Source organism: Coptis chinensis, chromosome 2 (assembly GCF_015680905.1).
Source record: "Coptis chinensis isolate HL-2020 chromosome 2, ASM1568090v1, whole genome shotgun sequence".
Lineage (NCBI taxonomy): Eukaryota > Viridiplantae > Streptophyta > Magnoliopsida > Ranunculales > Ranunculaceae > Coptis > Coptis chinensis.
The window spans coordinates 46,881,384-46,895,225 of record NC_141457.1 but is presented as its reverse complement, the minus strand read 5'-3'; the positions used below and the strand labels follow the sequence as shown (position 1 = coordinate 46,895,225).

Sequence of the window (13,842 nt, the reverse complement as noted above, 5' to 3'; positions counted from 1 at the left end):
CACAACTTCAACCAAGTGCTCAACTCATGCTAATCTACATAACTAACAAAAATCTTATTTTTATGATTTTTTTCGTTTTTTTTTTCTTTTCTTTTTATCTTTATCTATTACAACAAAGTCAACTGATTTATTCTACTCTATTACAAAATCTGAATCTCTAGTTACAACTACACATAAAAAATGAACGAACTGTGAAAAAAATGAAAGTCGAGTGTCCTGAGGTGCTTGGGTGGTTGCGTGACGACGGTCGTGCGGGCAGTTGCCCGATCGGTTTCGGCCAAGTTCAATCGGCTTCTAGCAGCAGCTTCAGCTCCTCTCCAACAGTTGAACCTCGAACCTAGATTTGAAATAAAACAGATCAGTATTGAAAAATAACGAAATATATCAACGAAAAAAAAAAAACAACAAGAAATGGAAGGGATGGAATGGTGCTTCCCTCCTTAGAGCTCAACCAAGAATCCATGTTTTTTCAATTCATGACGACGATGCCATTTGAAGTAGTTAGTGTGTGTATTTCAAAGATTATTTGATTGAGGTTCATCATAAATTGTTTAGAACTTGGATTGAATGGGAGTTGTGAAGGATAAAATGTAGTACTCTTAGCTTTTAGGACTTGTTTTTGTTGACTAAACTTGTATTGAAAGAAAACTCAAAGAAAACAAATTGATTGAAGATTGAAAACTTGTAGTGAATATGTAAACATAAACTTGAAATGAAAATCTTTGATTGAAGAACAAAAACATAAATTTGAAATGAAAAAAAGATTGAATTGAATAACAAAAAGTAAAGACAAGACTTGAATGTAAATGATGATAAGCACCCAAAAGTGTAATATTAAACCCCATAGAGACATATCAATTTGGTTAATTATGTGCTTAATAATCATGAAATAATTATATTTTTGGACTTTTGTAGGTTTTCGCAGTTAATGTGAAAATAATGGTTAAACCTGCATTAAAACACGGGAATAGTGTATGTATATATCTGAAGTCTTCCTATTCAGCCCATGTAAAGTTCAACAAAGCCAGACTAAAGCCCAGGGACTCAAACAGGACATTATCAAGTCAGAACGGGATTACGTGCAGAAAAGTATCAAACTTTCGAAGCTCATATCTCTTCGGCGAGTAAGCTGCCCAGATGATCAGTACGAAAAGCTCTACCTCAGGCCAGATTTTGTAGAAATCGACTTGCGGACCCACCAATGGACACAACATATGGACCCACTCTGTAGGCCCACAAGAAGAGATGAGTCATCAATCATGGAGCAAGTCAAGACAAAAGTGCCAAATTATTGGCACAAATTGACACCTTGCATATATTAATTACCTTGACTAGACTTTTTATGCCAAAATAGTGCTAATTTTGGCATGATTAGATTTGAAGATAAGATGGTAATAAATGTCAGTAATTGGTGGGAGGTGGTTTCACGTGGTAAATGAGAGAATGCTCTCATATGTATTGAATTTGGAATTGGGAGGATTCATTCCCATTCATGCATGTTTCATTTTCTAGCTAAGCTTTAAGTTTTCTTGTAATAGTGTTAATGGAGTAACCTTTGTTCATCAAATAAAAGTTTTTGTCCTTCAAGTAAATATCAGGTCTTTCTTTCTTCTTCTTCTATTTTTATCTTAACTTAGCATAGCCCATTTGCATAATCATTTACTCCCATGATCATGAGCTAAAACCCTCCAAGGTGGAGGGTTAATGATGCTCATGTGAGGATCAAGCTACGTATTCTTAGATTCTAGAATCACGACTTAGGAACTTATGACTCATTTGACATCCTACCCCAAAATGGTAGTGTCTAGCCAAATTCAAAGCCTAGAGCTCGAGATGAACTCGCATGTGCGACCCATGTGACACTGGGGCTAGTCGCGTGCATGAGCCCTTGGTGATTTCAGACTCCTCTATTTGACAGGTTGATGTAGGATAAAACCAGGAGTTGAGATGGTATTTCAGAGATGAAATATCAGTTCAACTCCTCATGCTAGTAAGATGGACTCAGAGATTAGTACATCTTGCTAGGGATCGATATTCAAGTCAATTTTCTTGTCTATGAACCAAAAACGGATTAGAGATGGTAGTGATGATTTTTCTAAAAAATATGTAGTTAGACTTTGCATGAGTAGGATTAATCCTCTATCTTTCTCTCTTTCTTTAGTTTTCAAATAAAGTTTTATCAATTACCTTAACTTGCATATTAAGTTATCTTAGGAAGTTAAAATAAAAAGATCAACACCCTACTCACATAGTTCTCTAAGGTGCTAAAATTTCAGTTGTAACATCATCCTAGTATTAAGGTTGGAACGATAACCCTTGCTCTAACCATACACACGAAAATACATGAGTAAGGAAATCTTGAATATTGGTACGTTAATGGGTGTGAAACTTTCATACATATAAAACCATCAAAGTGCTAACATCAAATGGCGCCACTGCCATCCTAAAGATGAAAGGACCATACGTTACAAGCCAGAATAGCTCCAAGGGGAACCCCTCCTCCCCCCCACACACCCCCCTTTTACCTTTCCATTTGTCTTGTCTTTTTTTTGTTTTCGTTCTTCACGTTTTCGCTAATTATCCGTCTCCTGTAATTTTTTTGCGCTCACAGGTACCACAAACTCATACCTGGAACAGAATGTACACCAATATCTAAGGCTACTGTTCAAATTTTAGATGATTGTAGATTTGTTGGATCGTGTGTGCTAGCTAATAAATTGCCCACGCGAGTCATACGACTTGCGCGCGCCTATATTTCATTCACATGCGCTGGATTTATGTTCTAGATTCCAATCAATTTTTAACAACATAACCTCCTGTTCTGTAGCACTCTAGTGTTGTTCTGAGTTCTTTGCAGCTGTATTGGATTCTTCCAGTACCTTCAAGAGTTCGACACGTTCACGTGTGTGAAACGACGGTTTCGGTTCTAAGGCGGAGTTGCGAGACACTTACAGGTTCTAATTTTTAATATAATATTTGGATAATTCATCTGTGTTTTATCTAGTATGTATAGTATAGCATGATATGGATTATTAATTGCATGTTAGGATAGATATATGGATGAATGCCGTATATACGCATGTTCATGTATATATACGTATGACTAGAATTTGTTTGCATGTTTAGTATATATATACGTATCAGTGGACGTTGTTGCACGATTAGTAGCTATCTACATATGAGTGAACTGTCTTGTTCAATAATTTGATTTTGTCACGAAAGAGGAGAACATTCAAACGATGGTTAAAATCTGAGTTGGGTAAGTTGTTTCTAAGCCTTTTCGGGGTGCAGTGAAGCTTTAGTATTGGTGGAATTATACTTCAAAAGTATTTAGAAGTTGAGGTTCATCCTAAATTGTTTAGAGTTTGAGTGAGGGAGATAGAAAAAGAAAGGTAAACTCTTGAATCTTAAAATGGTTATAAGCTAATGAATTTGAAAGCTTTGATTTTAGATTAAAATGACTTGAAAACATGAAATGAAGATTGATTAAAACATTGAAATGAAGATTGATTAAAACATTGAAATAAAACAAGCAAATAAGATGAAGATTGAAACAAAGAACAAGTAACAAGTTGATTGAAATAAAAGAAATGAAATAACAAGAAATTAAAAACAAGACAAGAAAATAAACAAACCAAATGGTTTGGATCCTAAGATAATGGATGAGTTCTCTCTCCTTTGCTTTTTGTTTATATACCCCTACTTTTGCCATTTACAGATTTGCCCCCATCCATTCTAAACAAGACACCTCACCCCTTTCACTTTTACTTTTGCTTTTGCTTTATGGGTGCTTTCTTGATTTAGGTAGGTTTAGGGATAAGTCGTCATAATTTGAAATAAGGGCCTCCATCTTTGGTCTTCTGATTTGAGTCCTTTGACTATTGACTTTGACCGATTGACTTGACTTTTTTAACACTTTTCCATAGCAGCTACTAGTCTTCAAAATAAGTGTGATTAATGCTCCTTTTGGTGCTAGGACGCAACTTTTATGATAAGTGGTCTGAAATACTCCTTAACCTGAGAAAGGCAGTAAAAGCTATGAGTTGTCTTTTCGTTAAGCGTAAGAGGGGACTGTAATGCAGCAATATACAGGTAATAAAACGCACATTTGGGAGCTGATCACCAAGCAAGGATGAGAGAAAAAACTAAGATCACAAATGAGTGATTTATTATACGTTATACTAATCTCATTTTGCAGAGTGGGATTGCATTGACCATATGCAACAAGGCCTTAAGCCACTAGGAATTTCGTAGTAGACGAGCTTTAAGCCTCATGAGAGTTTTCCAGTGAAGGTACTCACAAACTTCTTCTATTTTGTACAAAGGGTCTTGTTTCCTTATTTATTTTTAGAAGTTCATACATCTTATTAGCGGTAAATAAGGACAAACTCCTTTGAACTCAGAAGAACATATGTATAGTAATTTAAGCATCTAAAGATAATTATACAAAACATAAGCAATGAAATGCAAAAGTGATAAAAGTAAAAAACAAGCTTTTACTCCTACTTACGCTAATTAACTAGGCAGAACTAAAAACTATTCTTAGTCTATTGTTATCAAAGTTCTACTCTCGATTATCATGCAATAACTTGAGTAAGAATTCGTTCCACTCCTAGTTGCTTAGAATGTAACAATTTCACTAATTTAGACAATTTAACAATATGATGAGAGTAATAATTCTAATAGAACTAATATGGTGAGAACAAATATCAAAGATATCCTAAATTAAACTATGACAATTTAATATTAAGATGTGGATATAAAGAAGGAATTAGAGAGATTTGATATCCACCTTGATTAATCCCTAACATGCTAGTATAGATTTTTATTGCAACCCTAATTTTTATGTTTCCACACAAGGTTAAACATAAAGGTTAGGTCTTTTTATCCCTAATTATTCATGGCATCTCTAACCAACTAATAATTAGCATGACAGGAAGTTGAAACCCATTCTCATGGTGAATGAACTACCCTCTAGAATTGAAGCTCTTAAATACAACTAATCTATATTAACACATCAAGTCTAATGGAGGTTTAGCTATGGTTCATTAGACTATCATGGAATAAATTATAAGAAGAAGAAGACATGATTTAAAGGAATACTTGTATTGAAAATTGACTTTTATTATATTAATGGTGGCTAGGCTAATAAAACATAAAACTAGGTTTAGACTAAATTAAATAACTAATGGGAGAGAGAGATTAATTAATAAACTAAGGGGTGAGATATTGAGAGTTTTGCCTTAGTCTTCTTTATATAGGAGAGGGCTACGTTTACAATTTCGTGCATGGGATTTGGAGCTATGTTTTGGGCCATTAAATCAAGCCCAAAACCTAATTACTTAAGTCCAAAAAGGGTTTTTCTGTTGGAAATTACTGCAACAATATTTTCGTCCACTTTTTGTCCTTTGATTGGATCAAGGCCTAAACCATTAGAAAGCACTTTCTGAGATGGTCATTTTGACATATAATAGGCTCAATTCTGAGGGCTGGGTCTAAAGATACAGCCTGCGAAAGTTCTGTTGACTTTTATGCTCTATTTCTACTCGCGTTGACTTTGACTTTTCAGCTTTACCAGGGCTTTAAAAAGGCTTTTTCTCCTTGAAACTTGGGCTTTAACTGTAGAACTTCTTAGCAACCAACCTTTACTCCTTTCTCCTACAAAAGTGACATATTTCTTCACATATTTGACTCCGAGACCTGAAATACACAAAAGTACTTAAACATTATTAACTCTTATTTATTATAAACATAATTGGTCTAAATGTAATATTATTAATGGGTTAAAACTACAGTTTTGTGCTCTTATCAAACCACCCCCAAATAGCATTTTGCTTGTCCTCAAACAAATATGAGAAATTAAAATAAGTGACAAAAAATGGAGTTCTAACTAATCTCGTTTCACCGAGTGCGATTGCATTGACCATATACAACAAAGCCTTAAACCACTAGGAATTCCCTAGTGGACGAGTTATAGCCTCGTGAGAGTTTATAGAGAAGATACTCACAAATTTCATTTATACTACAACAACTAAGAAATAAAATTAATGTTTCCTTATTTAATCTAAGATACCTACATCCCAATAGCAATAAATACAGAATAATCAATTGGAAACCTAAGTTAATACGTGCATAATAATCAATCATCTATAAATAATCATATATATAATGAACTATGCTAGGAAATGCAATAACAGGTCCGTTTCTGAAACTTTGGAATAACATCCTTAAGTAGGTCCTCACAAATATGTCAAGACAAAAACACTATAATTTTTCCACTCAAGTTTAACTCACTCCAGTGTGCAGTGGGCACACTTTTCCTCACAAACTCAATGATGTACAAGGAAACCGAGGTCGATCAAACACATCTGCCACTTACTATCACACTAACCTATTCCTAATTGAGTTAGAGGTCTTCATTAGGTGTTGTAGGGATTAGGTGATGGTTTAAGAAGGAAGGAAATAGATATTCAAAAGGACAAGTCTGAGATAATAGGGTTTTCAAAATATGTAACTAGAGAAAACCTTGTTCTTACTTTGCTTCTATATTTTGTTTCCATCCTTAGCCATTTTTTTCTTTTTCTATTGGCTTTTGACTCCTTTGATTATGTCTTCGGAGTTCTAACTTTTTATTTTATTTTATTTTATTTCTTTTCTTTTGATGGAAACTTTCTTTTCTTTTCTTATTTGAAGCAACTAACAAATTTTTAGTTTTCCACAGGTCTTTCTCTTTTCTTTTCTTCATTTCATCTATATTCTCAGACTCATTCAAAAATGGGTAGGCTAATTTTATTTTTATTTTGTTTTTGTAAAAGAGAAAAAGATTTGTGGTTTATGAAAAGGATAAAGAAATGCTCAGAGGGGCGACTAGCGGAAAATAATTTCATATAGGTTTAAATTTCTGGCTATATCGATCCAAAAAAGGTATAAATTCTCGCTTAGGATATGGTATAGTGATCAAGCAAGTGGACGTGTGATTTCTCTATTCGGAATTTACTTTTCCTTTGTGTCATTATTAAGATATTTCACTCATATAAGGCTTTAAGGCTATATTCTCACAGGATTTGTAGAATAAGTACTCTAGCCTAAATTTCAGAAACTTACTGCCAATACAAATATAGATGCTCTTGCAATATATTTATGAAAAGATGCAATGATTATTACCTACATATTAACCTAAGTTTCTAAAAATTATTCTAATTTAAGAGCTAACGCGAAACTTCTAGACTACTATCATCACATAAAAAAGAAATAATAACAATATTCCTAAGTGCATAGTATAAATACTTTTTCTTATTTTTTTTTAATTTTTTTACTAAAAAGCAAATTGCATATTATACATATATATCCTAATAGGTGCCTTAATTTACGTGTGTTTCTATGCCACCCCTAAACAAAAATATGTTTTGTCCTCAAAGTATAGAAATAAGATAGATAGAAAATACCATGGAAATGCGTGAAAATTTTAGAACATCTGCAAAACAAATTCAAAACAACTAATATAGGCAAAGAAAAACAGACGCAGCTCTATATGAGTTCCACCCGTTATGGGAATAACAAAAATTAAATTACTTAGGATATAAGCAGACACTAACAGAAAGTAAAACTTACCTCATATCCAGCACTAAACGTTGTCCTCTCCTTTTATAAAGAAGTTATGTTTCTTTGCGTCCTGCCAAGCCATGATAATTTGCCAGGCCTCATGCCATTTATCATCTACCTTTGCTAACATGTTAAGCACCACTTGGTCGGATGGGGTGTAAGGTGCAACCCAATTAGGTTGTAGCCTCTACCCCGGCCAAATCATCGCACGGAAAGAGTGTATAATGCAATTGGTGGGTCTCATAATGTCAACCCCAACCTAATTCATGAAATAGGTACAAAACATAGGAAAGAAACATAACATTATGCGGAAAACCAAGATAGGCATAAGAAGGCACTTATGCTTCATTCTATGGGCTCGTGCTAAACTAGACACTAAGGTCTGGGGAAGGTCATAGAGCATATGTCTCTAAACTAGAACAAGGAAGACGTCACAAGTGGCGTTATTCGTAGAAGAAAAATGTCATTCCTCTAAGATATTCAGCATGATAAAGAACATAATAGTGCCCATGATAAGGGACAAGCTACCAAGGGCTACATTATATTGCCCTTGGTCCTCTACACAAAAAATTCCCGCCTCATAGGTCTGATGCAAATACTCATAGTTGTAGATGTACATATTATCAGCCATATAGCCCCATGAGTTTTGGGCAGCAGGCATAGAAAGTCCAATAGCAAAGGCTAGCAAGAACTTGCTTAAATCCATTGTTTTACTATCAATGTCAACATAAAACACTTGTTCCCCATCTGGTCGATAAAAAAACTTACAATTATCACAGAAATAAGCAGTATGTGCAGGAGAAAAAGATTCATCAGCGCTTACCATTAGAGGCTGCTACCCTGACTGTATAATCAAGTCTCAGAACTAATACCCATATGTGTCACTCTAGAGCAATTCTTCAAAGGACTGCTATGGTATGATTTGAGGAGATTTCATTGCAAACAAACTAATAAGAGCCCAAAACTGTAGTTTTAACCCCTTAATAATATTACATTTAGACCAATTATGTTTATAATAAATAAGAGTTATACTTTTGTGTATTTTAGGTCTTGGAGTCAAATATATGAAGAAATATGTCACTTTTAAAAGAGAAAGGAGAAAAGGTTGGTTACAAAGAAGTTCTATGGTTAAAGACAAAGTTTCAAAGAGAAAAATCCTTTTTAAAGCCCAGTCAAAGCTGAAAAGTCAAAGTCAACGCGGGCAGAAATAGAGCATAAAAGTAAACAAAACTTCCGCAGGCCGTATCTTTGGACTCAGACCTCGGAATTTGGCCTACTATATGTCAAACCGACCAACTCGGAAAGAGATTTCTAATGGTCCAAGACTTGATCCAATCATAGGAGTAAAAAAGGACGAGAAGGCTGTTGTAGTAAATTCCAACAGAGAAACCCTTTTTGGACTTACGTATTTAGGTTTTGGACTTGATTTAATGGCCTAAAACATAGCTCTGAAGCCTATGTATGGAATTGTAAACCTAGCCCTCTCCTATATAAAGAGGACTTAAGCAAAACTCTAATATCTCCCCCTTACATTAGTTAGAATAATTTAGCTCTCTCTCTCTCTTTGATTGATAACAAATTAGTTTTCTTCTTTAGTTTTAAAAACCTAGTTATTGTTTTATTAGCCTAGCCACCATTAATTCAATCCAATCAATTTCCAATACAAGTGTTCTTTAATTATGTCTTCTTCCCCTTATTATTATGTCCATGATAGTCTAATGAATGATAGCTAAACCTCCATTAGAGGGGTTTGATTAAGTTTTGATGAAGACTTGATGTGTTAGTATAGAATAGTTGTTTCTTTAAGAGATTCAATTCTAGAGGGTAGTTCATTCACCATGAGAATGGGTTTCAACTTCCTCTCATGCTAATTATTATTTGGTTAAAGATGCCATGAATAATTAGGGATAAATGACCTAACCTTTATGTTGAATCTTGTGTGAAAACATAGAGATTAGGATTGAAACAAACTCCATACTAGCATGTTAGGGATTAATCAAGGTGGATATCAAATCTCCCTAATTCCTTTTTTATATCCACATCTTAATATTAAATTGCCATAGTTTAATTTAGAATATCTTTAATATTAGTTCTCACCATATTAGTTCTATTAGAATTATTACTCTCATCATATTGTTAAATTGTTTAAATTAGTGAAATTGTTACGTTCTAAGCAACTAGGAGTGGAACGAATTCTTACTCAAGTTATTGCATGATAATTGAGAGTAGAACTTTGGTAAGCAATAGATTAAGCGTGTTTTTACTTCTGCCTAGTTTAATTAGTTTAAGTAAGAGTAAAAGCTTTATTTTAGATTTATCAAATGGCGCCGCTGCCATCACTACAACAAATATGACATATGGTATCACTAATTTTATATCACTTTTAGCAAAGTGATGTCAAATGTAAAATATGACATCACTTTTCTTAGCATGTGATGTAATAATTATCACAATTGTTTTTAACATCACTTATTTCTGAAACTGATGTAGTAGAGTTGTAGAACATCATTTTAATAAGTGATGTTGTGATAGTGATGTAATAACACTTTTTTACGTCACTCGTTGTGTCACTTATAAAGTGATGTAATATCTATGTGCTCAACATCACTTTAAAGGTGTTGTCACTCACCGTATCACTTATAAAATGATGTAATATCTATATATTTAACATAACTTTAAAAGTGACTTTGCCAAGTTTTCGAAATCACTTATAATGTGACTTCCAGAAGTGTTATTATTAACATACCTACTCTTAATTAAATTAATTAGTTAGAAAAAGACCATGTAAACAATTTAGGTTAAATAGAAATGAAACAAATTGTCTGTCGTGTGCTTGGTTTGCTAGACTAGCCACACTTAAACAAAAAATAGAAAATAAAAAACCTCTAGACTCTTTTCTTGCACAAAAAATAGCCCAACCCAAAAACAAATCGAGAAAACTGGTTATGCTCTTCATCTGATTTCTATTTCAATCCAGCCTCCAACTTCAAACCGATCGATCGAGCCTTCTCTTGCAGATCTAAGTCTACCTTCAACTGGTCTAAGTTTTCAACCATAGATGGCCAAAATTCTTAGTTCAAGCAACTCATCGTTAAAAAGTTCTGATGAAAGCTCGCAAAGGCTCAAGAACATTCATTCTTTTATAGCTAAAGCTTTGGTGGAGAAATTCTCAAAACTTTACTGTGAAGGACTTGGAAGACTCAACTATGAGCTTGAACTTGCTACTGGTGGATTTTCACAGGCAAATTTCTTGGCCGAAGGTGGGTTTGGATCTGTCCATAGGGGTGTCTTACTAGATAGCCATGCAATAGCTATCAAGCAACATAAATTGGCTAGTTCCCAGGGCGATCATGAGTTTTGCTCGGAAGTTGAGGTTTTAAACTGTGCACAACACCAAAACGTTGTGATGCTGATTGGGTTCTGTGTTGAGGATAGAAGAAGATTGTTGGTCTATGAATATATTTGCAATGGATCACTGGATTCTCATTTATATGGTAAGACTTTTGAAGTCCATTTTAGGAATTGTGTTTTATGATTATGCCTAATCAATTTTAAGGATTACATACACTACTGCCTCTGTAAAGTGGTTTAGCTCATGAAAAATTTGACATGCAAATGTTAATCAAGAAAGCTAATATGTGAAGAAATAATTATTTGTCCAACTAGTTCATGAATGAAGCCTCCTACATTGTTATAGAAAGAAATATGATAGTATAGAGGTACTAGAGAATTCTTTTGGACCTAAATCTTTTCCTTATCCTTCAATTTCTAAATTGTGGCAGCATTTTGCGTATGCTGATTAAAATTTGTAGATTTCTTTGTCAGTGGGAAAAAGTCACCTCTGTTATATGAATACCACTCTTTCTTAGTTCTGGTTCAGTGTATTGCTTGAATTGGTCCATAACGAAAAAGGTTTTATGCAGGGCGTAATCGGCAAAGATTGGAATGGGCTGCATGACAAAAAATTGAAGTTGGAGCTGCTAGAGGGTTGCGATCCTTCATGAGGAATGTATAGTAGGATGCATCGTCCACCGTGATATGCGTCCAAACAATATCCTCATTACCCATGATTTTGAGCCACTGGCATGAAATTCATTCATTTATATAGACTTAGTAGGAGTTCACAGTTGTATCTAATTTCCTTCTGTTTTTTGCTCTATTCGAGACCAAAATCTTAAAATCAAAAATTTATGTTGTCATAGTTTTCAGCCTTTTTACATATCTAACAATTGGTGTTCTGTTATAATTTCTTTAATTCTTGTGGATAAACAACCATTTATCTAGCACATCTAATGTATTGTTGTAGATAATGCTCTGGTTTTTTAGATAACCATTAATCTTTTACGACTAGTTGGTGAGGGGTGGTCTCAGTTTAAAAGAGTTGCTTATTACCATTATTAAGAAAATTTATCGAAGCCAAGGCAGGAAAAATAGTTATCATCATTTTACTGGTCAATTCTTCCATATGTTTGCATTAATGTTCAAAGCCTCACTTATGTATCTACATGCATGAAGTCCAGTGCACTACAAGTCAAGTCTTGGGAAGTTGGGCCCAAGGTCTTGGGTTTGATTTATGGGGATAGGGAATAAAATTCAAACTATGTAAGAAGAAATGTATGAATTCATTTTTTTTCTTGTTATTAAAGAATTGTAATTTTATAATATTGAAATCGAATTGGATCTCATACGACATTCCCATTTTCACAGGTTGGAGACTTTGGCCTGGCTCGATGGTAGCCTGATGGAGAAATGGGGGTGGAGACGAGAGTTATTGGAACATTCGAGTAAGCTAGATTGTTTTTCATTTCGAAATTATGTTATAGTGTATACTCTGGCTCTTCAGTAAGCGTTGAAAAACTGATTAATCTCTTCTGCCTCTACCTAGGTACTTGGCGCTAGAATACGCTCAAAGTGGTCAAATCACAGAAAAAGCTGATGTCTATTCCTTTGGGGTGGTAATCGGTGGAACTTCGTTACAGATCGGAAAGTCAGGATATTAGCAAACCCAAGGGTCAGCAGTGTCTTACTGAATGGGTATATATTATATTAAGTGAATGAACGTTGAACACACATGGTTTCTTGTTTATATTGTCCTTAGAGTTCCGTCTCCTTCATCTTGAGTTCTAATATACAAGTTATTTCCAATACATTTTGGCACAGGGCTAGACCTGATCTGGAACACAAGTAACTGCCTTCTGTAGAACTTCCTTTGTCATTCATGTACTATATTATGCGGATGTTCCGCCTGTTTATTTTCCTTTTATAAAATGTGCATTGATTTTCTAGTACAATGTTTTATACTATAGAAAAAAAAAAAACAGAGTGATTTGCTAGGCTGTGATAGATTCTTGGATTAAATTGAGTGCATCAAGCCAAGCCAGGCTGTGATAGGTTCTTGGTTGGGTGATTGTGGTTCTCTTTGGCTGAGTTCGGTACTGTAGATTAGATTTTGTTGGTATACGTTGGCTCATTATAATTTTTTGTATATAGTGTAATATTTGTAATTGGAGATGATATTTGTGTGATGAATGTGATTTTAAGATACTTTTCATATTTATTTGATGATAAATGACCAGGAAAATGGTATATATTGGGATGATATTGGCAATTTTGTTTTTTTATTATTATATTTTTTTATTATTTTGATAAATGGGACAACACTTTTAAAGTGATTTATAGAGTTATTTCACATCACTTTACAAGTAATTTGGAATCTGAATGAAACGTCACTTCCTAAGTGATGTTAATCGGCCTTATTGATTTCACTTAAAAAGTGATGTTAAACATTATAACAACACCTGTGGACATCGATTAAAAAGGGATGCAAAGTTATAACATCACTTGTACGTGGACATCAATTAAAAAGTGATGTGAAGTAACATCACTTGTGGACATCGTTTTAAAAGTGATGTGGAAAACCCTGACTTTTCACGTCGCCACCATTCACATCACTCTCAAAAGTGATGTCTTATACTTTTGACATCACTTTTTAAGTGATAGGAAATGTCATTTATGTTGTAGTGCATCTTAGTTGTTTTAGAATTAAATTCCCATAGTTTTTCATGTCTACAATATCCCAATTCACCCACCCACCCTTTGGTTCAAATCTGACCATGTGTGTTGTTTCTTGAAAAAATAGGATTTTTGCTATTGGAAGTTGACTGGAAATTTTTTCAACACAGTACTCGGAGTGCGCCCATGCCCCTTTTAGCTCTATTTCTGAGCGCGCACGCCTTCTTG

At 34.2% G+C, this 13,842-nt stretch overlaps 1 pseudogene; it reads left to right on the top strand.

Annotated features, from left to right (window-relative positions):
• Positions 1-10,924: 10,924 nt before the first annotated feature.
• On the top strand, positions 10,925-12,790 carry LOC147516288 (putative proline-rich receptor-like protein kinase PERK11; annotated as a pseudogene).
• Positions 12,791-13,842: the final 1,052 nt, after the last annotated feature.